The sequence below is a fragment of the Pelodiscus sinensis genome, chromosome 11 (assembly GCF_049634645.1).
Source record: "Pelodiscus sinensis isolate JC-2024 chromosome 11, ASM4963464v1, whole genome shotgun sequence".
Lineage (NCBI taxonomy): Eukaryota > Metazoa > Chordata > Testudines > Trionychidae > Pelodiscus > Pelodiscus sinensis.
In genome coordinates this window covers 35658936-35686762 of record NC_134721.1, presented here as the reverse complement: position 1 = coordinate 35686762, position 27827 = coordinate 35658936, and the positions used below count along the sequence as shown (strand labels likewise).

The 27827-nt window shown below is 51.7% G+C and overlaps 1 protein-coding gene across 25 annotated transcripts in view; it reads left to right on the top strand.

Moving 5' to 3' along the window:
• The window catches only part of NRXN2 (neurexin 2), a 354461-nt gene that overhangs the window by 81169 nt on the left and 245465 nt on the right, over positions 1–27827 (top strand). The window lies entirely within an intron of this gene.

Genomic DNA, 27827 nt, shown 5'->3' with positions numbered 1-27827 from the left:
CAAGGGCAAGTATGTGTGTGTTATGTGAGACTCAAGAGCAAGTGTGTGTATTGGATATATAGACCCTTTGTGTATGCCAGGAGGACAAGTGTGTGTGTTCTTGCTATGGGGATGGAACAGGGTACACTCACTTCTCATGAACGCTCCTTGCTATGGGAATCCTCATTATTTTTGCTGAAATAGACTAACATGGCTACTACGCTGAAACTTGTTTGTGCTGGCTCTTTGGTGACTCAGCCCTCTGGCCCAGTCTCACACAGTCTGTGTTTAAAAACAAACAAACCGCGAACGCCTCCGGAGTAAGAACAGAACATAAGAATGGCCATACTGGGTCAGACCAAAGATCTATCTAACCCAGTATCCTGTCTGCTGATAGTGGCAATGCTAGGTGCTCACAGAGGGAAAGAACAGAACAGGAAATCATCAAGTGATCCCTGTCTCCCATTCCCAGCTTCTGACAAACAGAGGCTAAGGACACCATTCCTACCCATCCTGGCTAATAGCTATTGATGGACCCATCTTCCATGAATTTATCTAGCTGTTTTTTGGAACCTTGTTAAACATCCTCTGGCAAGGTTGCGGAGTGTGTGTGTGTTCTGACTATAGGGACCTTAGACAAAAGATACTCTGAGCGTGTGTGTGTTCTGGCTGTAAGAACCCACGTTTTGAGACAGAAGGTTGATGATGTATGTTTGTTTTACCTATAGCGATCCTCATTGTTGTCCCAGACTAAGGATGTTAAGAAGCAGGTAATTGGCTAATAGTGTAGTCGATACAATTTTTATTGACTACACAATTAGTCGATAAGGAAAGGTGCTCACTCCTGGCTCGTGCTGGGTCCAGAAGCTACCCCCATTGCACCTCTGCAGTTTAAATGTAGTAGGAGCTGGGTGCTCAGGCAGTCTGGCTCCTACTACATTTAAATTGCAGAGGTGCAGAAGGGGTAAGCCCTGGACCCAGCGTGATCCAGGACTGAGCAAGCTCATCTTGCTCTGGGTCTAGGACCCCTACTCCTGCTGCGGCTCTGCAGTTTAAATGTACTAAGAACCGGGCTGCCTGTGAGGGGGGGCAGGAGGCACCATGAAGACAGTCCTGGGGGGAATCAGCTTTTAAGCCAGCTCCCTTCAGCACTGGCTCTTGCTCCCACCCCCCCTTGCTGCCTCTGAAACAAACAGATGCTAAGAAACTAAGCAATATTTGGCAGAAAGATTTATTCCCCGAGTAGCCTTCAATTGCATATTGCCGATCTGTAGACTCTACTGGGGAGATACGATTGTAATTTCTGGGGCTCTCTGAATCAGTTGAAAGGATCTCTGCCCCAAGAGTCGAGAGAGGAGATCTCAGCCCTCTCAGAAGAGGGTAAGAACGTGGTTAGGGCTGCTTTCAAGATGCCGCTGTCTTGGCACCCCAGACAATGGCCTCCTCAGTCACTAGGAGGTGCTGTTCCTGACTCTAGTCCTCTGGCCCTCCCCACAAAGTCCAACAGTCCTGCCAGGGCCTCCCACCTGAAGGCTCCTCCTTATTCTCAGAGCAGATGGACATGAGACCTCATGGACTGAAGGACTAGTGGGCCACTCTACGATCATTAGGCCTGTTACACTCTGTCTTGCCTCAAGAAAGCACTTCAGGCACCAGCAGCCTCCTCACTTCAAGACCTCCAAGGCAGGAAACCTGCAAAAGAAAAGGCAAAGGTTGTAAATGGTGCCAGCCACTTCCATCCACCTCAGCCTCCCCGTCAGGGATACTCGGGCAGGGGTTTTGAAGGAGCACCTGAGGACCAGTCTCAATTTCAGAGCTGTCTCCCTTTCATTTTTGGACCATCTGTCACCCTTCAGCATACCTTGGGTGTCCATCATGTAAGCCCAATGGGCCCTGAGCACAGTGACAGTCAGATATACCCTTCAGTTCCTTTCCACCTCTTCCTCCCATTCTCAATCCCACCTACCTATCGTGGCGGTGGAGAAAGTTCCTCAAGACTTGAGAGGGAAGGGGTTTTGTCTTTGGGATTAATTTCCTAATCCCAAAGACAAAAGGACATCTCCAACCCATCGTGGATTTATCTCACCTCAACGGGTATCTCAAGAAACTCAGGTTTCACATGGTCTCCATCGTTCCTGCCCTGGACCAGGAGACTGGTATACTGCCCCTGACTTAAAAGACACTTACTTTCACATTTCTGTCTTCCATGGCCACAGAAGATTTCTCAGGTTTGTAGTGGGTCAATGCTATCATCAATTCACTGCCCTTCCCTTCAGCCTGTTGGCAGCCCTATGGGTTTTCAAAAAGTGTATACCAGTTGTAGCAGCCTTCTTCATGTGGCATGGTGTACAGGTTTACCTGTATGTAGACATCTGGCTGACTAAAGGTCAGTCGCAGGCTCGGGTACAGAACAGCATCAGCACAGTCTGGTCCAGCTTCAGGGCGCTGGGTCTCCTGACAAACAAGCAGAAGTCAACTCTTGTCCCAGTTCAGAGAATAGATTTATTGGAGCAAAGCCTGACTTAACCCAAGCTAGGGCCCTTCCAGACCCTGACAGACCTATATCCAAGGTCAGGGACCATCCAGTCACAATAGTTCAGGTCTACCTCTGGTTTATGGGTCACTTGGTGGCCTGAACTTACACAATTCAATACACAAGGTTGTGCCAGACCCCTCTGGATGTGGCTAGCCCCGGTACAGTTCCCAAGCAGCCCAGACTTACAGTCCCTGCCTGGTCCTTGCCCCTTGGGCTGGTAGAAGGAGCCAAGCTCAGTAATGATGGGGGGTAGCCTTTGTTACCCCACAACTGTCAGTGTCTTTAATCTCAGATGCATCAGTCCTAGGGTAGGGAGGCCAACTCGGGGCCTCTGGTCCTGTGAAGAACTCCCCCTGCACATAAACGTCAGGGTGGTTCCAGTCCTGACAGACAGTCCTGTAGCCATGTTCTATAGCAGTGTGCAAGGGGTGGCCTGATCCTCTGCCCTGTCAGGAGGCCATCACTCTGGCGATTTTTGTGCAAAACACGCCATATCGAGACATCTCATCTCCCTCTGTATTGGTGAATCACCTTAGGAGTGCCTTTTCCTCTCAGCACTAGTGAATGGTTTCTTCACATGGAGGTCATCTGTGTCCTCTTCCAAAGGTGGGGGCCTCCCCTGGTCGGCCTCTTCACCATTAGGCAGAGCAGAAAATGGCTTCCATTCTGTCTGATTCATGAGCTCTCTCCCCCACTCCTTCCCACTGGTGATCACCTCGGGCAGAACTACCTCTGAGGTCAGGGCCTTTACATTAGAGCCACCTGACACAGTGTTTTTCAAGGACAAGATCTGTGTCCCCATCCAGCCTTCCTGTCAAAGGTGGTGTCAAAATTCCACCATAACCAGGTCATTTTTCTGCTCTTTTCTTCCCAAAACCTCACAGGGCCTTTGAGAAATGTTGGCTTCATAAATTATGGATGCTAGGCGGGCCCTCACCTTTTATACGGAGAGGACTAATCCCTTCTGTAAGTCCACACAGCTCTTTATAGCTGTCTTGGGTTGGATGAGAGGCCATCTGTGTCAAGCCAAAGAGTCTTGTACTGCATTACTGCCTGCATTTGGCCTTGCTACAGACAGGCCAGCATCCTGCCTCCTGCCATTGTGATTACTCATTCAATGAGATCCCAGGCTTTGTCAGCAGCGATCCTTGTGCAAGTAGCAATCCAGGACATCTGTGGAGATGTGACCTGATCGTCAGTTCATACCTATGTGTCCCCGTATACCATCACCCAAGAGGTCTGTGATGATGCCAATTGCAGGAGAGAAGTCCATGAACTCTGAGCCAACCTCCTGAGGTACTGCTTGTGAGTCACCTAGCACAGAATGGATGTGAGCAAGCACGCGGAGGAGAAAGGGATACTCAGCTTTTGTAAATGTTTTTGAGACATGTTGCTTATGTCCATTCCATGACTCACCCTCTAACCCCTCTGTTGGAATTACCAGCAAGAAGGAACCTGCGCCCTTTAGACAGGCGCACATGGCTCCAAAAGTCACGAGAGCGAGTCCAAGCAGTACCACTAAGGGAAACATTTCCAGCAGCAGTGCAGGCAGCATGCACACACCTAGTGTGCAATGGACATGAGCAACACATTTTGAAGAACAATTGTTACAAAAGATTAATAACCATTTTTTCTTCCATGGACCCAGCTACCCAGAGACTCCCACATGTCACAAATCCTCAATATGCAGGCTAACTCCCCACTAGGGCTATGTCTAGACTGCAGCACTTTTCCAGGATACTGGAAGTATCCTGGAAAAACAGGGCTGTGTCCAAGGAACGCATCCACTTTTAAAAAAAAATGGTTTTTGAAAAAGCAGATGCGCTCTTTCATCATCCCTGTAAACCTCGTTCTATGAGGAAGAAGGGATGTGTCGAAAGAGCAGGTTTTTCCAAAATTTGATCCACAGTGTGGATGTGCCAAATCTTGGAAAAGCCTCTTTCGACAGTGTCAGTGCCATGAAGAGAGGGAGGTGGAAGTCACATTCAAATATCTTAATGGCACCCAAATAATCTCCCTTTAAGAATATTAAAGGAATTGGTACATGAAATTGCAAGCCCAATAACAAGCATTTTTAATGAATTTAAACTCAGGGTTCATAGCCTATGGCTGGATAATTGCTAATATAGTTCCTACTAGACAACTTACTTGGTATTACCCAGGTTCTTCAGGGCAGGGGGCTGGTGATATGGGGAGGTGCAGGAGTCAGGGCAGGAATGTGAGGGTTTCAGGGCAGGAGGCTGGGGGCATAGGGGTGCAGGAGTCAGTGTGGGGGGGAGGGGTTGAATAGGGGCTCAGGACACAGGGCTGGGGATGTGGAGGGGTGAGAGTGAGAGTTGAGGGGCATAGAGGGACTCAGTGCAGGGATGTGGGGTGCAGAGGGCAGGGTAGGGGGTGAGGAAGGTCTCAGGGCATGGGATTGGGAGAAGGGGGGCTCAGCAAAGGGAATGGGAGTGGCCGTTGGGTTCTCCCCAAAGGGCAGCCCTTGGACAGTGCAGACCGTGCACCCCACCTCCCAGCTTGTCCCTGAGGGCTAGCAGGGGTGCTCTCCTGCCCTGGCCTGACACAGGAAGCCTGGGGGGCCTTCTCCCTTCCCCCTCCCCCAGCCTAGGACAGGGGGCTCCCTCCCCCATGGCCTCTCCTGGGGTGGGGGTGTGGGTGGCAGGGGCTCCCTCCCATCCCTTACCCCTCCCAGAGGGTGCAGCAGGGGTTCCCTCCCTCCCCCTGGCCTCTCCTGTGGCAGGGGGCACTGGCAAGAATCCCTCCCTCCCAGGGTAGGGGGCCAATAGAGGCTCCCTCTCACCCCATTGCTGCCTCCTGGGTGGGGGGATCTGGCAGGGACTTTCTCCTTCCCCACCCCTCCCAGGGCAGGGGAACCAGTGGGGCTTTCTCCTTCCTCCCAGCCCTTCCAAGGCATGGGGGGAAGCAGGGGTACTATGTCCTGTGCATGAGGACCCCACTTAACTGGTCTGGTGGCAGGCAAGATGGTGGTTCACCAGCCCTTGGTGGTACAGCTGCCCCCAGTGGCTATTGTGGTTACACTGCAGTCTAGCTCTTCCTTGCACTCACTACCTCCAATGGCGACTGTGAGTATAGCATCCTTCTGAACAGCCCCTCCCTTTCTATGTTATGGAAAACAGTCCCATTCCTGGTGCTTTCAGTTTTCCTGGCACAACCAAACCCTGACCTTGCTTTAAGTTAGGAAAGGAGGAAGCTGCATACTAAATTTGTTGGTCCTAACGCATAGGCTACGTCTAGACTGGCATGATTTTCTGCAAATGCTTTTAACGGAAAAGTTTTTCTGTTAAAAGCATTTGCGGAAAAGAGCGTCTAGATTGGCATGGATGCTTTTCCGCAAAAGCACTTTTTGCGGAAAAGCGTCCGTGCCAATCAAGATGCGGTTTTGCACAAGAAAGCCCCAATCGCCATTTTTGCCATCGGGGCTTTTTTGCGCAAAACAGTTTTCAGCTGTCTACATTGGCCCTCTTGCGCAAAAACATTTCCGGAAAAGGGCTTTTGCCCGAACGGGAACGTCAAAGCATTTGCGCAGGAAGCACTGATTTCAGACAGTAGAACGTCAGTGCTTTTGCGCAAAATCAAGCGGCCAGTGTAGACAGCTGGCAAGTTTTTGCGCAAAAGCAGTTGCTTTTGCAGAAAAACTTGCCAGTCTAGACGCAGCCATACTGTTTAGGAGGAGTTCTTGAACAAACAGACTCACAGACAGACAGATGCACATTTCTAAAATATATTGATTGATTTTTAAGAAAGAGGAGGGGAGGAAAGTGATTCAGGAAACTACAGACCTGTTAGTTTGACCTCAGTTGTATGCAACATTGTGGAACAAATTTTGAAGGAGAAAATAGTTAAGGACATAGAGATGAATGGTAATTGAGATAAAATACATCAGGGGTAGGGAGCCTTTTTTGGCTCAGGGGCTGCTGACCCACAGAAAAATCAGTCAAGGGCCACACACAGGTGAGAAGCAAAACCAAACCAAAACCCTAATTTACATGGCCCCTGACTAAGAAGGAGAAAGACTCTCCCCACATTCCCCTCACACACCACAGCTTAGGGGGGCCCAGCCCAGTAGATTTTGTGTGCTCCAGCCCCCTGGTGGGGCATCAGGAGGGAGTTGGAGTGTCAGTGCAGGGTTCCTCAATGCTGGGACAGAAGCCCTGAGCCTCAGGGGATGGATCCAGGCAAGTCAGGGGCTTCATGCGGCCTCTGGGCCTTAGGTTCCCCACCCTGAAATACATCCTGCCTAGATCGTGTCAGATCAACCTGATTGCCTTCTTTGCGATAACTGAGTTTTTAGACAAAGGAAATATAGTAGATGTAGTCTACATGGATTTCTGTAGGGCATTTGATGCAGTTCCACATAGGAAATTATTAGGTAGATTGGAGAATATGGGGGATTAATATGAAAATGGTAAGGTAGATAAGGAACCGATTCATAGGCATGTGCACGGGGTGTACCGGTGTGCCCAGGCACACCCTAATGTCTCGGGCCGGCTAGCCCGAGCCATTCTTGCACCCTGGGCCCCACCCGGCCTGGCAACACCGCGTGGCCCAGCAGCACAGCGTGGCGCCCCTGAGGCACCTGGGAGCGCCCCCACCCAGCACGGCAGCACTGTGCGGCACCCCTGAGGCGCCCGGGAGTGCCTCTGCCCAGCACTGCAGTTCGGCGAGGTGCCCGGGAGCGCCCCCGGCGGCCCGGCAGCACAGTGCGGTGCCCCGGGGGTGCCTCCACCCGTCCCGGTAGCACCACAGGGTGCGGCACCCTACCCTGCAGCACTGTGCAGCACCCCGGGAGCATCCCCGCCCTGCCTTACAGCACTGCGCGGCATCCCAGGGGCATCCCCACCCCGCCTTACAGCACCACGCGGTGCCCCGGGGGTGCCCCTCCCCGGTCCTGCAGCTTGGGCTGGCTCTGACTCCAGCCCTGCAAGCTGTAAGGCAGAAGCTGAAGGTAACGGGGTAGGGGGGGAAATAAGAGGAAGGGGCTTTTGCGGTGGAGGAGGAAGAAAGAGGAAGAAGTGGAAGGGGCTTGTACGGAGGGGGAGGGGAGAGGGGGAAGACAGGGGAAGGTACCAAAGGGACAGGGTAGAGGAGGCACAAATGCTAGGGGGGAAGTGGAGACAATGAGGAAAAGGGCAGGAGGGGAGGTGTCAGTGGGAGCAGGGACAGGGTGATGCTGGAAGAGGAGATGGTAAAGGCATTGGGAATTGGAGGGGGAGGAGCTGGGAGAAGGCTTGACAGAAGGGGTAGGCATGAGGAAGGTGGGATTGGAGCAAGTCATGTGAGGGCACGGGGCATGAGGGGAATGGAGTCAGAGGGTGGTGAGGGAATGGGCATCCGGGAAAAAAGGGCAAAGGGGACAGGGGCAGTGAGGGAAGGGGGAGGCACCAGGAGGGTGCAGGGGTAAGGGAAGGTGCAGGTTCCAGGGGATTCTGGGGGTGAAGCAGAAGGGCAGACACCTGCAGGGGAGGGACCAGCACCAGAGGAGAGAGGCAAGGGAGGTGTTAGACGAAGGGATGAGGAGGGGTAGCTCACATGATCAGAGGGGGGCTACTGGAGGAGTGGGCACAGGGGGGACAGAAGGGCTGGTGGAGGGGGGGCAGGTCTCAGGAAGGCTGAGGGCAGTGAGAAGGGCAGGAGTCAGGACAGCAGAGGAGGGTGAGGGGTTGGAGGGCAGCAGGCACCAGGGGAGTTGATGGAGCAAGGGGAGGAGACATGGCAGCAGAAGGGAAAGGTAGATATTTATTAATAACTTGGGTGCCACAGAGGCACATCCAAACAAGCCACATGAATTTGGTACTGGTGCACAACACAAAATTCATTCTGCTCATGGGAGGAAACTGTTAGAGGGAACACTTGCCCCCCCCCAGCCTCTCCACCCCCGCATTAATGTCACACACATTGGATTAATACAATTGCAGGATAGTTGCACGGAGGGGTTGGAGGGGGGCCAAACTAATCCCTATTGGTAGGCGGATGGTGGGAAAAGTCCTTGGGTTGGGGGTCACATAACACTTTTTACTTTTGGTCATGTGCCCATCTTGTCTGGAGAGGGTTACCTGTAGGGGCGTGGCTAATGGGGGGTGGGTCAAAGTGCATTTAAAAAAAATTATTTGGGTGCACACTCTAATGAAATGTGCTGCGCACGCCTATGAACCGATTAAAGGGGAGACTACAGTGGGTCATGTTAAAAGGTGAACTGTCGTGGTGGGTAGAGGTAGCTAGTGAAGTTCCTCAGAGATCAGTCTTGGGACCAATCTTACAAGAAGACCTGGTTGATTTTGTAAACTGGGGTATTGGAAATGGGATGAAATTTAATAGTGCATAGTTCAAGATCACGTATATAGAGACTGACCATAAGAATTTTTGCTGTAAGTTGGGGACATATCACTAGGAAGTGATAGAGGAGGAGAAAGACCTAGCTATAGTGATTGATTACTGGATGACCATGAGCTGCTGATGTGGTGCCATGAAAAGGCTAACGAAATCTTAGGAAGTCTCAGACGGAAGGCGTCCCTTTCCAGTGGAGAGGGGGAAGTGTTCGTACTAGGGCTGTCAGTTAATTGCACTTAACTCATGTGATTAACTAAATAAAAATTGTGAATAAAAAATTAATCACCATTGGTCGCAGTTTTAATTGAACAGTTAAACAGAATACCAGTTGAAATGTATTAAATATTTCAGTCGTTTTCTACATTTTCAAATATATTGATTTCAGTTTCAACACAAAATGCAAAGTGTACAGTGCTCAATTTATATTATTCTTCTTTTACAAATATTTGCTTTATAAGAATGATAAACAAAAGAAATTATATTTTTCAATGAATTTTTTATTTTTTATTGTGAAAATGCAGTTTACAAATGTGATTTTTTTTTTTTTTGGTGACATAACTGTACTCCAAAACAAAGCAACATAAAACTGTAGAGCCTACAAGCCCACTCAGCCCTACTTCTTATTCAGTCAATCATTAAGACAAATTTGTTTACATTTAAATGAGATAATGCTGCCTGCTTCTTATTTTACATTGTCACCTGAAGGTGAGAACAGGTGTCCACATGGTACTTTTGTAGCTGGCATTGTAAGGTATTTAGGTGCCAGATATGCTAAACATTCATATACCCCTGCATGCTGCGGCCATCATTCCAGAGGACATGCTTACATGCTGATAACGCTTGTTTAAAAAAAAGTGTTAATTAAATTTATGACTGAACTCCTTGGGAGAAGATTGTATGTCTCCTGCTCTGTTTTACCTGCTTTCTGCCATATATTTCATATTATAGCAGTCTCAGATGATAATCCAACATATGTTCATTTTAAGAACACTTTTACTGCAGATTTGACAAAACGCAAGGAATGTACCAATGTGAAATTTCTAGTGATAGCTGCAGCACTCAACTCAAGGTTTAAGAATCTGAAGTGCCTTCCAAAATCTGAAAGGGATGAGGTATGGATCATACTGTCAGAAGTCTTAAAAGAGCAACATTCCAATGTGGAAACTACAGAACTAGAGCCACAAAAGAAGAAAATCAGTCTTCTGCTGGTGGCATCTAACTCAGATGATGAAATGAACATGCATCAGTCTGCACAGCTTTTGATTGTTATCGAGCAGAACCCATCATCAGCATGGACACACATCTTCTTGAATGGTGGTTGAAGCGTGAAGGGACATATAAATCTTTAGCACATCTGGCGCATAAATATCTTGTGACACTAGCTACAACATTGCCATGCGAATGCCTGTTCTCACTTTCAGGTGACATTGTAAACAAGAAGGAGGCAGCATTATCTCCAGGAAATGTAGCAAACTTGTTTGTTTGAGCAATTGGCTGAACAAGAAGTAGGACTGAGTGGACTCATAGGCTCCAAAGTTTTCCATTGTTTTATTTTTCAATTAAATTATTTTTTGTACATAATTCTACATTTGTAAGCTCAACTTCCATGATAAAGAGATTGTGCTGTAGTACTTGTGTTAAGTAAATTGAAAAATACATTTTTTTTACAGTGCAAATATTTGTAATAAAAATAAATGTAAAGTGAGCGTTGTACACTTTATATTTTGTGCTGTAATTGAAAGCAATATATTTTAAAATGTAGAAAACATCCAAAATATTTAAATAAATGGTATTCTATTATTAACAGCATGATTAATCATGATTAATTTTTTTTAATCACATGATTGTGATTAATTTTTTAAATCTCTTGACAGTCCTAGTTGGTACCATTATACAGAGCACTAGAGATCTCATCAGGTGTACTGCGTACACTTCTGGCTCTGCATATATAAGAAAGATGAATTAAAACTGGAACAGGTGCAGAGGAGGGCTACAAGGATGATCTGAGGAATGGAAAACCTACCTTACAAGAGGAGAAGAGCTTGGCTTGTTTAGTCTAACCAAAAGAAGGCCGAGGGGAGATTCAAGTGCTCTATAAATACCTTTAGAGGGACAAATACCAGGAAAACAATTGCTCTCTAAATACCTTAGGCCATTTCTACACTACATGGAAGATCAATGCTGCTGCAGTTGATCTTCTGGGGTTTGAATTAGCGAGTCTTGTGAAGACCCGCTAATTCGAACTGAGGGGCCTCCCCCGTCAGTGCCGATAGTCCTGTTCATCATGAGGAGTAAGGGAAGCCGACGGGAACACCTCCTGCTGTGTAGATGGTGTGAAAATACAATTTAAGATACATTGACTTCTAATTAATGTAGCTAATTGACATAGCTGGAGTTGTGTGTCTTAAGCTGACCCTATAAGCACACTCCTTTAATGTAGATCAGGCCTTAGAGCCGTGGTCACCAACCCATCGATTGTGATCGATCGTGAGGGCTCGACCAGTTGATCATGAGGTGTTCAGGGGCCCCCTTCTTTTTTCCCCCATCCCCAAGAAGCCCCACTACCTATCTCCAGCGACAATGGAGGTAGTGCCAGCTTCCTGTGTGGTGAACAGAAGTCCTGCAGCTGCATGCCACTGCCGGGGGTTCTGGAAATGCACTGGCTGCTCCCCTGCCCCAGGTCTGTGGCGTGCCAGGAACTTGCGGGGGGGAGTCACCAGAGAATGTGCGCGCCGGGGCTTCCCTCCTTTGCGGGAGGGGGGAGTCGGCCCCGGAGGAGGTGCGTGCTGGGGTTTCCCTCCTCTGCGGGGGGGAGGAATCCCAGGAGGAGGTGGGTGCGGGGGACTCCCTGTCCCCTGCCCCCAGCAACACCCTGTCCCCCCAACACCGTGTCCCCTCTCCTCTGCCCCCCACTGGCACCCTGTCCCAGCACCCTTCCCCACTACCATGTCCCCTGCTCCCACCAGCATAGTTGGGGCCACATTAGCGAGGCTTGTGGGGGTTTTGAAGAATTATTTTGGGTTCTTGGGGAGTTATTTTTTTTTGCATCTCACTTGTGTGGCCCCCAACTGACTTTTCTGTGGGTCCGTGACCCTTGACTCAAACGAGGTTCCCTGCCCTTCTCATAAATAAAGACAATGCAGAAACTTTTTGTGTTTGACACAGTATTTTATTTAAAAATGAAGCCTGGCTAACAAACCCCCCATCTACCCACAGCATCATAACATGCACCCCCCAGACCCTAGATCTGAGCCTATCATACACTGGACTCCCCTGCCCTGAGCCCCTCCAAATTCCTGCACCCTCACGTCCACAAGCCTGTGGCTTGCTTAGTACCCCAACCCTCCATCTGACCCCAACACTCCCCAGCCTAGAACCCCCGAGCCAGCATGCCCTTCTCCACCTCCTCCTGCATCCAGATTTCCTCCCAGTGCTTGTACCTCTCACCCCTTCCCACACCCAAATCCCTCATTCCCACCCCAGAGCCCACACATCCTGTCTCAACCCAGTGAGGGTACGGCTAGACTGCAGGAATTTTTCCAGGATTCCAGAGATATCCTGGAAAAACTCTTCTGTATCTAGGGATGTGTTTGTTCTTCCGCTTAGTTTAGTGGAAGAGCAAACATGCTCTTTCAGTAACCCCTGTATTCCCCGTTCCATGAGGAATAAGGGGGCTTCAAAAATAAGGGGTTTTTCTGACATTTGGTCCAATCTAGACAGGCCAAATGTTGGAAAAACCTCTTCCTACAGAAGAATTGAAAAAAAAAAAAAAAAGCGGCAGTGTAGAGTGTATAAGGTCTGGGGATAGCAAGTGATGGGGGGGAGGAGAATCGAGAGGGCAGGGCTTCAAGGAAGGGGTGGGGTTTTGGGGGAAGGATGGGGCGGTAGATCTTGGCTTGTTCTGACATTTAAAAAGTGATCTTGGGTATAAAACAGTTGGAGACCACTGCCTTAGAAGGATAAATACCAGGAAGGGAGAGGAGATATTTAAGTGGTGCCAATGTGAACACAAGAACAAATGGCTATAAACTGGCCATCTACAAGTTTAGGCTTGAAATTAGTTGAAGGTCTCTAGCTATTAGAGGACTGAAGTTCTGGAACAGCCTCCCAGTGCAGTAGAGGCAAAAACCTAACTGGCTTCAGGATTGAGCTGGATAAGTTATAGAGGGGATGATATGATGAGACTGCCTAGAATGGTGTGTGGCCCAAGGATGTTAAATATCAGTTAATTGAATAGTTGATTAACCTCATGAATTTTTATTGGTTACTTGACTATTCTATAGTTCCCGAGGGTGGGGCTGGCAGCCAGTGCGCTCTGGCCTCACTTCTGAGGAGCCCCCTGCCAGATCTGCACTGCTGCCTTTGTATCAGAGGCAGCAGCGTGGGGTGCCAAGTGGGAGCTGCTCCGTGAAGGGAGCCAGTTTAAAGAACAGCTCCCCTCGTGGACCAGATGCCTGCTGCCCCACGCTGCTGCCTCTGATACAGAGGCAGCAACCCCTGTCCAGGGAGAGGGATTGAGCTCCCAGACCTGGCATGAGTCAGAACTGAGCCAGGCTGTCCGCCTGCCTTGCTCCTAATACACTTTGGCTACGTCTACACTGGCATGATTTTGCGCAAGAACTCTTTTGCGGAAGAGTTCTTGTGCAAAAGCTCTTCCAGAAGAGAGCATACACTGGCATGTGCCTTTGCACAAGAAATGTGCTTTTGTGCAAGAGCATCTGTGCCAGTGTAGACGCTCTCTTGCGCAAGAAAGCTCCAATGGCCATTTTAGCCATCGGGCTTTCTTGTGCAAGAAATTCATGTTGCCTGTCTACACTGGCCTCTTGCGCAAGAACAGTTGTGCAAGAGGGCTTATTCCTGAGCGGGAGCATCATAGTTCTTGTACAAGAAACACTGATTTCATACATTAGAACGTCAGTGTTCTTGCGCAAGATCGCACCAATGTAGACACAGCTTTAAATGCAGAGCTGCAGCGTGGGTAGGTCCCAGACTCGGCATGAGCCAGGACTGAGCCAGGCTGTTGGCCACCTGCTGAAAAATTTACTGGCAAGGGGGAGGCATAGAATGTGTGTAGTCTATACCATTAACCGATAAGCCTTTGCTTATCAGTTAACTGACTACACTATTACATCCCTAGTGTGGCCAGTAGCAAGTATATCCCCAATGGCAGAGATGGGATGCTAGATGGGAGGGCTCTGGGTTACTTCCGAAAATTCTTTCCCAGGTATCTGTTTGGTGGATCTTGTCTGCATGCTAAGGGTCTAATTGATCACCGTATTTGGGCTCAGGAAAGAATATTCCCTCAGGTTAGATTGGCAGAGAGCTGGGTTGCGCTGGGGCGGGGGGTGTCTACCTTTCTCTGCACTGTGCGCATGGGTCTTTTATAGGTTTAAATTAGAGTAAATGGTGCAATGTCTATTCTGTGAAGTCTTTAAATGGTGATCTGAGGATTTCAGAAGCTCGGCCAGGGGTCTATCACCGGAGTGGGTGGGTGAGGCCCTGTGGCCTGGAATGTGCTAAAGGTCAGACTAGAAGAAGATCACGATAGTCTATGAATCTGAGCAAGAGACACCCCTATGCCCATCCCCTCATCTTGGGATTATGCCTCTTGCCAGGCACAAACACACTCTGCCTATCTCCTCCCGCCTCCAGCCAGCTGCCTTCCTAAACCCGTTCCCTGCATTGATGGTTCCTTCCCCCCAAAGCCATTCAGAGACCTGTCCAATGGCTGCATCCCTCTCCCTCACAGATGTGGCCCTCAGCCACCTCTCTTCTCCCCTCACAGATAACTGCTCCCCACAACCAGAGATGCCCCCATGGCCATCTTCCCCACCTTTCCCCTTCTCTGATACCTGCTCAACCAGAGAAACCCTATATTGCCACCTGCCCTCCCCCACCCAGGGTACGTCTACATTACAGCGCTAATTTGAACTAACTGAGTTCGAATTAGTTAATTCGAACTAAGCTAATTCGAACTAACGTGTCTAGAACTAAAAACTAGTTCGAATTAGCGTTTTGCTAATTCGAACTAGCATGTCCACATTAAGTGGACCCTGAACCGGGCTTAAGGATGGCTGGAAGCAGTGCCGGCAGGGCATCAGAGGAGGACTTAGAGCGTGGAGATGCTGTCTCAGGCTAGCTGTGGGCTGCGCTTAAAGGGTCCCGACCCCCACCCCGGACAGACAGTTCTCAGGGGTGCCCTGCTTGCAAAGCAGTCCTGGCTTGGAGTGCCCGGAGTACCCACACTGGGCACATCACACCACTCGGCCATCAGCCTGGCTGCACTTGCCACAGGCTGCCATCTGGGGAGAGGGAGCAATTGGGGGGCTGTAGGAGAGCTTCCACCCCCAGAAGCCCTCAGAGCCAGCCCAGTCCTTCCCATTGGGGGCTCGTGCCCCATTCCTCCCTCACCTCCTTCCACTTACCCTTCCCTAGCCCCTTTTCTTGATGTACAAAATAAAGGACAATTGTGTTCAAAAATGGAATCTGTCTTTATTGAACAAAACTGGGGGAGACTGGGAAAAGGAGGTGGGAGAGAGGAAGAGAGAGGCTGGGGGAGGGGAGGGCAACTAAAATGATCAGGGGTTGGGAACAGGTCCCATATGAAGAGAGGCTAAAGAAACTGGGACTTTTCAGCTTAGAAAAGAGGAGACGGAGAGGGGACAGGATAGAGGTCTCTCAAAGCAGGAGTTGGGTGGAGAGGGTGCATACAGAAAAGTTCTTCATTAGTTCCCATAAAGAAGGACTAGAGGACACCAAAGGAAAGGAATGGGTAGCAGGCTTCAAACTAGTAACAGAAAGTTGTTCTTCACAAAGCAAAGAGTCAACCTATGGAACTCCTCGCTGCAGGAGGCTGTGAAGGCTACAACTAGAACAGAGTTTAAAGGGAAGTGAGATCAAGTCATGGAGGCTGGGTCCATGGAGTGGTATTAGCCAGGGGGTAGGAGTGGTGTCCCTGCCCAAGGTTTGTGGAAGGCTGGAAAGGGATGGCACGAGACAAATGGCTTGGTCACTGTCTTCAGTCCATCCCCTCCAGGGTCTGTAGAGTTGGCCGCTGTCGGCAGACAGGCTACTGGGCTAGATGGACCTTTGGTCTGACCAGGACGGCCGTTCTAAGCTCAGGGCTCAGGGTCGGGGTCTCAGTGGACCCCCTTGATTTTCATGCAAACCTGCTCCTGGGTGGCCAGGCTGGCCGCTCTCCTGCCCTAGTTGGCCACTTTCCTGTGCCTAGTGCGGAGATCGTGGACGAGGTCCACGATGTCTGCACTAGCCCAGGTGGGTGCCCGCCTCTTGCGGTCTTGGGCAAGCTCCCGGGAGCTGCCAGCCTGGTCCCGGGAAGAGGGGGAGGGCTGGGGGGCATCGGGTGGGTGGCTCGAGCCATGCCAGGTGCAGGGTCTGCTGACTGGGTGCTGGCAGGCTTGCATCTGGCACGGGCACCGTAGCCAGCCCGTGCCCCTTTAAGGGGTCCGGGGCCGGGAGGGGGGGCAGACGAGTTTCCCTGCTGTTGGCCAGAGTGGCCACCAGGGAAACCTGGGGAGGGCTAGCCTCCCACTAGTTCGAATTAAGGGTTTACACAGCCCTTAATTCGAACTAGTAAATTCGAACTAGGCTTAATCCTCGTGGAATGAGGATTACCTAGTTAGAACTAAGCGCTCCGTTAGTTCGAATTAAATTCGAACTAACGGAGCGCTAGTGTAGCGCCTATGAAAGTTACCCCCAGATAGTGCCCTTCCTCCATGCCTAGACACCACCCGTGACCACCTTTTCCTGCCCAAGTAACCTCCTCCCCCAATCCAGAGACACCCCTATGGCCATCTCTCCCCTCTCAGATACCCCCACCCTCGCAGCCAGACACACTGTTGTCACGAATCCACCGGCTTAGGGCTCCAGCTCCAGCTTTGGAACAGTCTTCTGGAGGAAGTGCCAAACCCTGGGGCTCTCACCCTTCCTCCAGGGCAGGCCACGCAGCCTTCCCACCTGCTCAGACTCTCCCTCTGGGGTCCAGTCCTTTTGCTTCTCCCAGTGAGTTCAGCTGAGACAGGCTCCTGGCAGAGCCTCGTCCACCCTCAGGCACTGATGCTCCTCAGCCGGCATTTTCAGTGACCCTCGAGCAGCATCCCCAGGGCAGCCGGTTTATTAGTCACCTGGCGCCAGCAGAGGCAGCCCGTGGCTTACAGTGAGAGCTGACGGCTAACGCACAGTCCATTCTGCTCAGCCCAGAGCTGGACCTGCGGTCAGGCTCGGTCTGTCTTCCGGCTTCAGTGGTTCCCAGGTGGGAGCTGCCAGCTTCCTCCCGCAGCCCACGCTTCTCCCCCAGCGCCCCTCCCAATCCTCTGTTCGGCAGCTGGGGTCTGGGCTCAGCTTCCCTGCTGAGAGCGTGGCTGCCTGAGTCCCTGGAGCTGGCTTGGGCTCTCTGGCCCCTTGTTGACCTGGGTTAGTTACAGGCGGTTCTTGGAGGGCTCAGTTCATTCCACCCAGACACTTGTCCTGTGTCTCTTAGGCCAAGTCTACACCGGCAATTGAACAACAAAACTTTTGTCATTCAGAGATGCTAACCTCCCCCACTGAAAGACAAAAGTTTTGCCATGCAGATGCCAGGTGAATAGTGTGTGGTTGGCAGGAGTACTCTGCTGCTGACAACGTGAACGCCCCTCCTTGGAGTGGAAGTATTTGTGGGCACACAACAGCAGCTACACTGCCTGACTTTAGACATGGCTGTGTTCACAGAGCTGTGTGACTAGAAGTTGTGTAGGGAAGACAAAGCCCAAGTTTACCCTGAGACAATCTTAATCCCTTTTCTCCCCATTGGGTAACAATTCAACATATAAGGAAAACTGAGGCACATACAGGAGTCATAAAATATTACACAAAATTGTCACTTTGTCGCAATCACCCATTGTCATCTCCCACTCCTGGAGAGCCCATTCCCTCCCCCTTTCAAAGACTCCTCCTGGCCATCTCCCTCACCAGATAACTAGCTCCCAACATCATAAGAACAGACATACTGGCTCAGACAATATCCATCTAGCCCACTGGTTTCCAACCTTTTTAAGCATGAGATCACTTTTTTAATTTAAGTGCAATCCAAGATTCGCCTCAGTCCCAGATACCCTTGTCCCGCCTCCTCTGTGCCCCTTCTCCGAGGCCCTGCCCCTGCTCACTCCATCCTCCCTCCCCCATCTTCTCTCACCTTCACCAGGCAGGGGCAGCAGGTTGGGATACAGGCCCTGGTCTTGGATTAAGGGATTTGAAGTGTGAGAGGGGCTCTGAGCTGAGCTTGGGGCAGGCAGTTGGGATGTCAGAGGGGGTTCTAGGTGCGGGCTCTGGGTGAGTGTTTGGATGCAGGGGTGCTCAGGGGTTTGGGGTATGGGGAGGGGGTTCATAACTGGAGTAGGCTTTTGGGATGTGGGCTCTGACTGGGCGCTGCGTACCTCAGGTGGCTCCTGGGTGGTGGTGCAGTGGGGCTAAAACAGGCTCACCCCTGCCCTGGCCCTGCACCATTTCCAAAAGCAGCCAGAAAACTCCATCCCAAGTCCTGTTGTGCCCACCGCTCTGCTCTGTGGAAATAGGATACAGGATGGGAGGGGAGCACCTTGACATCAGCATCCCTCTTCTCCCTCCCCTGCCCTGCCCAGCAAGCAGGAGGCTTGTGGGGGGAGGCAGCTCCAAGGCAAAGGGCAGGAGGTGCACAGAAGTAGGGGGAGGGGCAGTTGAAGTGCCAGCACTTGACAGCCTCTTGGCCAGACGAGTCACCTGTCAGAGGCTCCAAGATCTACCGGTAGATCCCAATCTACTGGTTGGTGATCACTGATCTAGCCCAACAGCCTGTCTTCTGATGTTACAGGGCTAATGAACAGAACAGGGCAATCATCGAGTGATCCGTCCCCTGTTGTCCTGTCTCAGCTTCAGGCAGCTGGAGACTTAAGAGACACCCCAAGTACAGAATTGAATCCCTTTCCATCCTGGCTAATAGCCATTGAGGGCCCTGTCCTCCATGATGAATCAAATTCATTTTTGAACCCTGTTATAGTTTTGGCCTTCCCAGCATCCCCTGGCACCAGTGGACTCTGCATTGTGTAAAGTAGTGCTGCCTTGTGCTTGTTTTAAACCTGCTATCTCTGGGTTCCTCTGTTAGGTAGGGGTAGGGTTATGAAAGGAGTAAATAATTTTCTCCACACCAGTCTTTTTAATCTCTCCTCCTACAGAAGCTGTTCCACCCCCCAATCATTTTTGTTGCCTTTCTCTGTACTTTTCTCAGTGCTAATATCTTTTGTTTGAAATGGGGTGACCACAAGTGCACACTGTATTCATGAACAACGAGGAGTCCTGTGGCACCTTAAAAACTAACATTTCTTTGGGCATAAGCTTTTGTGGGCAAAAACCTCTTCATCAGATGCATCTGACAAAGTGGTTTTTGCCCACAAGAGCTTATGCCCAATAAATCTGTTAGTCTCTCAGGTACCACAGGACTCCTCGTTGTTTTTATTGATACAGACTAACACGGCTGCCCCCTCAGACAGGATTCAAGGAGAGCGCCTATTGATCCAAAGAGAACCCCACAGCCATCTCCCTCACTCTCGGGATAACCACTTACTTCCATTTGGAGACAACCCCTCACGACCATCTGCCCCTCAGTAATCCACATCTGGAGACACCTCCCTTTGGGGTAGCCCTCCATAACCAGAGACAGCCCCCATGGCGTAGCCCCCTCACCCCACATCCAGACATCCCAACAACCTCTCCACTCTGGACAACCTCCATCCAGAGACCCCTCCCAATGCTATCTCCTCCTCCCCGCATATCTCCCTACCCCAATCTAGAGCACCTCCTATGGCTCTCTCACTCCTCTGAAAATCTCCCTACTCCCCATCCAGAGACACCTCATAGGTATCCCCTACCTAATCCCACATTCCAGAGACATCCCCCATTGCCACTTCCCCACCCACAGGGATAGCTGACTATCCCTGCATCCGCTGAATCTCCCACAGCTGCATTCCCTCAAAAAAAGACACCCCCCCCATGGCTATCTCTCTCTGTAACCCTCTCACCTCAGCCAGAGATGCCCCCAAGCTCCTGGTGTGCTCCCTCGTGCTCACCTCTGTGGGATCTGGACCTCCTGTCCTGAGTGTCCACGTCATGCTGCCCCAGGGACCCGGTCTGGGAAGTGTGGGTGTCAGGCTGGGTGTTATCAGGGCAGGGGAAGGGGCACACATCAGCTGTTAGCAGGGGAAGACTGCAGAGTCCTGTTGACAGAGGGATGGGGGAGCTTTTGGGGGTAAGATGGCCCCATGGGGGGATGCCTCCTGACAGAGGTATGATTAGGGGAGGGTTAGCAGTAGGGAGCTAAGCAGGATGCAAGCAATGGGCCACACCACCAACTCCCCCACAATGGGACGTCCTGAGGAACCACCCAGAACATGGGGCCCTGTCTGTGTCCCCCAGTGGTACTGGTCCCTGCAGTAAGACACACAGGTCCTGGTTGCAGATTCTCACACTGAGATACCAGGGTACTGGCATGCTGCCTGGAAGGGGCGAGGCAGGACCTAAGCTCCCAGTCAGACATGAAGGCATGTGTGTGTCCTGGCACTACAGCCTCTCGTGCATAAACAATAGGGGACGTGCAAGTGTAAGCAATAAAGACCCTTGCCATGAGATGCGTGTGCATGTGTGCCCTGGCTGTATGGATCCTCACACTGAGACATGACCTGGTGTCACAGACTGGTGCAGTGAGGCCTGAGGATGTGCACGAGTGTCCCAGTTATCTCCTCTCACACTCATACATACGGGTGTATGCAGCGGGGCCAACAGGCGGTGGGGTCCTGCTCTGCGCCCCTGGAAGGGCCTCAGGCAGAAGGGGTGGGGCTGAGGTGAGGCAGCATTCAGAGCCCCTGGAGAGCACCGCGCTCACCCTCAATCCCTCAGTGCTGTCTGGAGCATGTCACCGGGCACTCCAGCAGAGATTTAAAGGGTCCAGGGCTCCAGCTGCTGCTGTTGCTGCAGTATCAGCGGCAGCGGCCAGGAGCTCCAGACGCTTTTGTATCTCCAGGCCCTGGGACACTTGCTCCCTTTGTCCCTCCATCAGCCAGCCCGGGTGTACGTGTGTCTTAGCGGTACAGGCTTTCGCTGGAGTTCATAAGGCCATGTGTCTGATCTGATGCTATGGACCTTTGTTAGATATAAGGGGGTGTGTGTGTTCCCATGGCCTGACCTGTGCTCACACGAGGGCCTGTGTGTTGAGGAGCTATGGATCCTTGCCCTGAGACACAAGAGTAGGTCGCAGCGGTACAGACATGAGAGCAGGTCTGTGTGTATTGTGGTGCTCTATGAACCCTGCATGTGCGTGTCTGTGATATGGATCCTCCCATTCAGACAGAGCTTGGCCTGTGCATCCAGGTGGCACACAGGAGACAGGGTGCGTTCCGGCTGTACCGCCCCTCAGTCAGACCCAAGGGGGCATGTGTCCTGACAGAACAGACTCGCAAACGGAGAAGTGATGGCGTCTGTGTGTGTGTCAGCAGCACGGCTCCTCGCACTGGCACACAAGGGGGAGAAGGCTGTCCCAAGCTGCATTCGCTTCCAGGGCTTTGTATGTGCATGAAGGGTGTGAGCTGTAGCTCTGGCTCCCCAGCACAGAATAGAAGGCTGTCGAGGGGGCAGTCCAGGCAGTTTCCCCCTTCTTGTTGGTAATGCAGCTCAGGAACTTGGCACTGTGCCCCTCCTCCTCCCCACCATGTGTGACCTCTTTGTCTTGCTTTTACATTTCTGACTTCAGCGGGGGCAGCTGGTAAAACCCTGTCAAGATGAGAGTTCTGACGTGGGGCGGTTTCCTGGGTTTATCCCAGCTTGGGGCAGGAGCAGGGTTGCAAGGTTAGATAGTGGGTGCCTGGATCCAGGATCCTGGGTTCTTGCCTAGCTCTAGGAGCCTATAGATAAAACAAAAGTCTTTTTTTGAAGCTTAGTAAACAGCCTGGGCAGGGAGAGGGATTAAAAGACGAGGCCCAGCCACCACTGATCAGTCACACAGCACAGGTGAAGCACTTTGGGACCTGGCTGTAGAATCCTGTAGCTCAGAGTGGGGATGGGCTGTCCTGGGGTGGGTGCTGCCTGTGCACAGAGGCACAGAGGGTGTGGGGTTGACAGAGTGGTTACCTTCCCCCTGCCCCCCACACATATTCAATTTGGGGCACTATGGCAGGAGAACACATTCCTCTTGGGAGTCTGAGGATGTCCCAACACAAGAAAAACGGAGGGGGAGGGGTCCATTGTTTGGATCCTGCTCAGCCCCCTACCACTAACCCTCCTCTGATCATACATGTGGTGTGGGACAGCCCCCTATCACACTCAGTGTTGCTCCCTCTCCCACCCCGGGGTTCCCTGTTGACAGGGCCCCACCATCTCCCTATTCTAATACCTGACATGCACCCCTTCCCTAGCCCCCAATAACACTCACCTGACACCCCAGGAATTAGAGATGTGAACAGGTAACCGGGTAACCGGTTTCCCAGTAAGCATCACCCTTAACGGGAGCAGATCTCTGCGCCAGCGTCATGTGGGGCTGGGAGCCCAGCAGCCTTGCATGGGGACTGGGAGCAGGAGCCCAGCAGCCCTGTGTAGGGACCAGGAGTGGGAGTCCAGCAGCCCTGCGCGGCCAGGAGCCATCAGCTATGTGGACTGGGGACTGCTTTAGCTGGGCTGCACTGGTCCCCTGCCTGGACTCCTGTTTATCCGGATTACTGGTTAAATAGGATTTTATATCCCTACCAGCAATGTGTGGTGGCTTCATACCCTCCCTCCATACTTGCCAGGTAGGGTCACCAGAGCAGGGTGAAAAGGGCATTCAGGGCTTTGGTCCCAGGTCCACAGGTCCTAATGGGGGGAGTCTAACTTGGGTGCAGTATCCAGGGAGGGGGAGATGGTAGGAGGTGCTTCTGGCTTGGAGGAGAAGGATGTAGGGATGTAGGGGCAGGAAGGAACCTGGGGAGGGGGAGAAATAGGCATAGTGTATGTATCTGGCGGGGGTTGGCCTTATCGAGTTATCTCAGGGAGATGGTGTCTGTGGCTAGCGGGATTGTGTGGGCAGGTCTCTGGATGGGACATAGAATAATTCCCCAAGGAATAGTGTCTCTGGCCAGAGGGATGGTGTAGGGGTTCTCTGTATTAGGCAGCAGGTTTAAAACAAACACAAGGCAGTGCTGCTACACAAAGTGCACAGGCAGCCTGTGGAACTCTGTGCCAGGGGATGTTATAAAGGCCAATGCTATAACATGGTTCAAAAAAGAATTTGATAAACTCATGGGGATGGGTCCCTCAATGGCTATTAGCCAAGATAGTCTGGGATGCAAGCCCATGCCTAGGGTGTCCCTAAGTCTCTGATGGCTAGAACCTGGAACTGGATGCCAGGGACAGAGCACTTGATGATTGTCATGTTCTGTTTATTCCTTCTGAAGCATTTGGTGTTGGCCACTGTTGGCAGACAGGAGACTGGGCTAGATGGACCTTTGGTCTGACCACCAGGGCTGTTATGCATGGCATGGGGGCATGTGTCTGGTCAGGGGGGTGTTGCAATCCCAGAATGATGATGGGGTTTCTGGCCGGGGGGAGATGCTGTAATTTCAGGGGAATGCTATAGTGGGAGTTTCTGGCTGGGGGTGTTGGTGTAATCTGGGGGGTGTTGGAGGGGTTTTCTGTTGGGGGGATGTTACAGGGGGCATTTCTGGCTGGGGGTGATGGTGTAATCCAGGGGGGTGTTGGAGGGATTTTCTATTGGGGGGATGTTACAGGGGGCATTTCTGGCTGGGGGTGATGGTGTAATCCAGGGGGGTGTTGGAGGGATTTTCTACTGGGGGGATGTTACAGGGGGCATTTCTGGCTGGGGGTGATGGTGTAATCCAGGGGGGTGTTGGAGGGGTTTTCTATTGGGGGGATGTTACAGGGGGCATTTCTGGCTGGGTGGTGGTATAATCCAGGGGGATGGTGAGGCAGGGAAGCTTGTGTCTGGAGGATGATGAGAGGGTGAGGGGTAGTTAGCTGGTACTGTGGAGGTCTGTGGGGTGGCTGAGTTCATGGGTGAATAGTTTTGGAAAAGGAGTGTCCCTCCAGTGTTTCCCAATGCCGTGATCCGTATCCCACAGTGCTGCGACTCCTCCAAGCAAGGGACATCTCTCTGCCCCACTTCTCCCAGCTACTCTCCCTCACTGCCCTCAGAATGGGTGTGGGGCAGTCAGATAACACCCCTGTTCCTTTTTGCATTGGTGTGTGATCCTCCTTCTCCCTGCTCCTGCACAACCGCTTTCCCCACCCCCTATACCTGCTTCCCCACTGTGGGAAATGGGACGGGGGAGTACCCAGCACCACAGCACAGACCCCAGCCTCTCCTCGGCAGTCCTAAAGCTGAAGCCTCCTCTTGCATTGGTTCTGACTTGGGACAACCCAGCGCGGTTACTCCTGAATTACACTGGGGAATCTATCACATCAACCCCTCAAAAAGCATATAGGTTAATGCTATAAACTACACACATTTCCCACCCACCCCCAGGCCCCACCAGTACATTTTTTAGCAGACTGTCCAGCAGCCCAGCTCAGTGCTGGCTTGCGATGGGTCCGGAACCTACCCCCGCTGCGGCTCTGCATTTAAAGTGTATTGGAAGCTGAGTGGGGAGGTAGCCCGGCTCAGTTCCAGCTCGCACCAGGTCCAGGAGCTCAGAGCCTGAACAAGTGTCAGAGGGCTCCTTGGGAGTGGGGTCCAAGCGCACAGGCTGCTGGCCCCGTCCCTGGGGACTATAGAATAGTCGACTAACTGATAAGAATTCATGAGGTGAATCGACTATTCAATTATCTGATATTTAACATCCCTAATTCCTGGATTCTTCTTCAGTCACTGTGCTTGGTTACTCTGCCCAGATCTACCGCCCGCATTAAGCCCTGCTGCCAGTGGAGTGAGTTGGGCAGGTCTCAGCAGATGAGTGGGGCTGAGGGAGGTCTCCTCGCTCCCCATGAGGGAGGGGTTGGGGATCCCAGCAGGGTGAGGAGGGTCACATTCGAGGGCCAGCAAAGCATGATCCTTATTCTTCAGGACTACTTTAGTAGTCCGACCCGCAGAGCTACTCAGAACAGCTCTCCGCCCCCGATTTCCTCCCCCTCCTGCTCTCCCTGTGCTGCAACCGCCTCTGCCATTTGCCTTCCTGCCGGAGGGCAGATGCCTGCCCGCACAGACTCAGACACTTCTGACTTTGGCCTCCCTCTTCTGATTCATTCATTCGTGCATTTGTTCATTTTTGTGGATTCTCTCACATTCCTTCTTTGTTCCTCACTGCACTCCTTCCTTCTTCCTCCTTTCAGTGTATCCCTTCGGTTTTTGGCATAGTTCTTTCTTCCTTATTTTTTCATTTACTTTTTCTTTCCAGTTCTTGATGCATTTGTTCATTCTCTCTGTTCTCTCAATCTTTCTGATTCTTCCTTTCCTCTACCTAATTCCTTCTTACTCATTACCTGTCTCCCTCATCTCATGGAAACACCGGCCCCCCCGCTCACACAATTTGTCTCCATGTCCCCAAACCCACCACTCACATCCTCTCATCTCTCTGAACTCCCCCTCACTCCCTCCCTCTCATCTCTCAGAAACACCCCCCACACCCTCATCTCCCCAAGCCCCCTTCTCGCACCCTGTCTCCCTCATCTTCCCAAACCCCCCTGCTCTGTCTCCCTCATCTCTCAGAAACACCACCCCCCACCCTTCCCTTGACTGCGCCCTCAGTCATCCGCAGTCGTAACCTCCCCACTCATGCCTTCTATCTTCCCAATCTCCCTGAATCCTTCTGCTCGCTCCCTCTGTCTCCCTCCCGTCCCTGAACTCCCCCGCTCGCAGCCACACTGACCTTTCCTGCTCATTCTGTCTCACGCTGACCCCCCTATCCCACTTGCTCTCTGTCATACTGAACTTGCTGGTGCTTGCTGGATCTCACTGACCCCCATTCTGCCTTGTGCTGGTTCAGCACTTCTGCCTCAGGCTGCTGCTGCCCCACTTCCCAGCCTGAAGGGGCCAAGACACTGTGGAACTGGCCAGCATGAGCCCCGAGGTTGAGGCTGCTGCATTACAGGCCTCTGTTCGGAAGAGGGTTAGGAAGCAGTGGAGACACCTGTCTGACTCCATTAGCCTTGGTCTGGTGCTAAGATACAGCCCTTGCTGGGGTGGGGTCAGCATTCCCTCTGAGCTGTGGGGCAGCCCAGCTTCACAGGTGATTAATCAGCCCTGCCCAGTCGGAGGCTCAAGACTCAGTGCAGGGAGCTGACTGACTGAGTGGGGCTGATTGATTACCTGAGAAGCTGTGCTGCCCAGCAGCTTAGAGGGAACACAGGGTAGGATGTGCAAGCCCTTTATACTGGGGTCTCTCACCCTGTGTAGAGATGCAGCCACCGCTGGGGTAAGATGTGGGGGCTGTTCATACAGGATCTCCCTTCACGGAGGTGTAGGAGGGTGTGTTCCAACCTCCACCAAAGGATTGACACTCCACCCACCCTGCTCTCCGAGCAGGACTAATGGGGTGATAGCTTGGGGATTACACAATTGCCCAACGTGACTGGAAGTGTCACTGGGTGCAGCAGAGTGCCCCAAAGTTTGGATGGGGGTGGCAGGTGGGATGAGGGATCAGTGCCTCTTAGATCCCAGGCCTTGAGACTCATTTCCTGCCTGGGGGTCTCAGGGAGAGGCGAATGGGATATAAGTGCGGTCTAATTGTCCCTTCCCTCCATTTGTTTGTCAAGTGCAAAGGGGCAACCAGAGAGGGCTCTGCCCTGCAATTGCTAGCCCCTGCTCCAGCTCGTGAGCCTCCAGGTATCTCTTCCACCTCAGAACAGCTCCATCACAGGGCAGGTTGGTCCTTTAAGGGAGTGGGGTGATGAACTGGGGTGAGGTGGTGGGTGGGTTACCGGAGAGCCATGAAAGTTCTGATTAGAGCTGTTCTGTGGGACTGAAATCCTGAAACTCTTGGGAGGGAAGGGAGATACCCAGTCTGGTGAGTGGGCCCCCTAATTTACCACACTCTATGGCTGTGTCTACATTGGCAAGTTTTTGCGCAAAATCTTGCCACCTGTCTACACTGGCTGCGAGTACTTACGCAAGAACACTGACGTTCTAATGTGTGAAATCAGTGCTTCTTGCGCAAATACTCTGACGCTCCCGCTCAGGGATAAGCCCTTTTGCGCAACTGTTCTTGTGCAAGAAGCCAGTATAGAGAGCCAATGTTAATTTCTTGCGCAAGAAAGCCCGATGGCTAAAATGGCCATCGGGGTTTTCTTGAGCAAGAGAGCGTCTACACTGGCACGGATGCTTTTGCGCAAAAGCACATCTCTTGCACAAAGGCACATGCCAGTGTAGACGCTCTCTTGCGCAAATACTTTAACACAAAAACTCTTGCGTTAAAAGTATTTGTGCAAAATCATGCCAGTGTAGACGTAGCCTATGGCTACGTCTACACTGGTGGGTTGTTGTGCCAGAGGTATGCAAATGAGGCTAAGCATGGAATATTGCCGAGCCTCATTTGCATATCTAATGAGCTGCCATTTTTGCGGAAGAGGCTCTTGTGCCAGAAGGAGCTGTCTACACTGTCCCTTCTTGCGCAAGAAAACCCTCTTGCACAATGCCGTTATTTCTGAAAATAATCAGCGTAGCGGCATTGTGCAAGAGGGTTTTTCTTGCACAAGAAGGAGCAGTGTAGACAGCTCCTTCTGGTGCAAGAACCTCTTCTGCAAAAATGGTGGCTCATTAGATAAGCAAATGAGGCTCGGTGATATTCCACGCTTAGCCTCATTTGCATACTACTGGCACAACAACCCGCCAGTGTAGACATAGCCTATGAGAATAAACCAGCCTCCAGTGCTTAGGAGAGACCCTCAATAACACACCGAGTGACATTTCCCCAACCCCATGGTAGTGTGTGGGATTCAGTGGTGACTGGGGAGGGTG